The following is a 389-nucleotide window of genomic DNA, read 5'->3' as shown; positions in this document are numbered from 1 at the left end:
CACTGGCAAGAGCACCAGAAGCAGTAGCAGCAGTCCAGGCAGCAACAGCAGAAGAGGCAGATGCAGCAGCTGCAAGGTTTGCTGCTGCAGCAGCTGCTGCTGCTCTTGCTGTTACTGCAGCAGCTGCTGCAGTTGTTGCAGAAGCTGCTGCTGCAGCTGTTGCTGCATTTGTTGCTGCAACTGTTGCTGTTGCTGCAGCTGTTGCTGTTGCAGCTGCTGCTGCTGTTGCTGTTGCTATCGCTGCTGCTGTTGCTGCTGCAGCTGCAGCAGAAGCAACCTGCCTATAGGCACTACAGTGGCTGCCGGTATACAGAGAGAACTAGCACCTGCTGCAGCAGCAGCAGCTGCTGCACCTGCTGCTGCTGCAGCAGTTATTCCTGCAGCAGTTA

The sequence above is a fragment of the Eimeria mitis genome, genomic scaffold (assembly GCF_000499745.2).
Source record: "Eimeria mitis Houghton genomic scaffold, Emh_scaff1169, whole genome shotgun sequence".
NCBI classification, from domain to species: Eukaryota; Apicomplexa; class Conoidasida; order Eucoccidiorida; family Eimeriidae; genus Eimeria; species Eimeria mitis.
Note: the sequence above shows the minus strand (reverse complement) of the source record.